This window comes from Carassius auratus, chromosome 12 (assembly GCF_003368295.1).
Source record: "Carassius auratus strain Wakin chromosome 12, ASM336829v1, whole genome shotgun sequence".
Taxonomy (NCBI): domain Eukaryota; kingdom Metazoa; phylum Chordata; class Actinopteri; order Cypriniformes; family Cyprinidae; genus Carassius; species Carassius auratus.
Window position 1 is genome coordinate 1,034,978 of NC_039254.1, and position 206 is coordinate 1,035,183.

Genomic DNA, 206 nt, shown 5'->3' on the forward strand with positions numbered 1-206 from the left:
TATCACTGCTAATTTTATCTTATTATAGCTTATGAGATTTAGTAAAAAAAAAAAAGTAATTTAATTTTGTTGGGTTTTTGTCATTTTTATCATTTCTTTCAAATGCATGTTTACTGTACACATTTTTTTTAATTTTATTTTAATCTAGCTGAATAAAATAATAAGCTATAATTGTTTTTCAGTTAGTGTTTACTTCCGTAATAAAA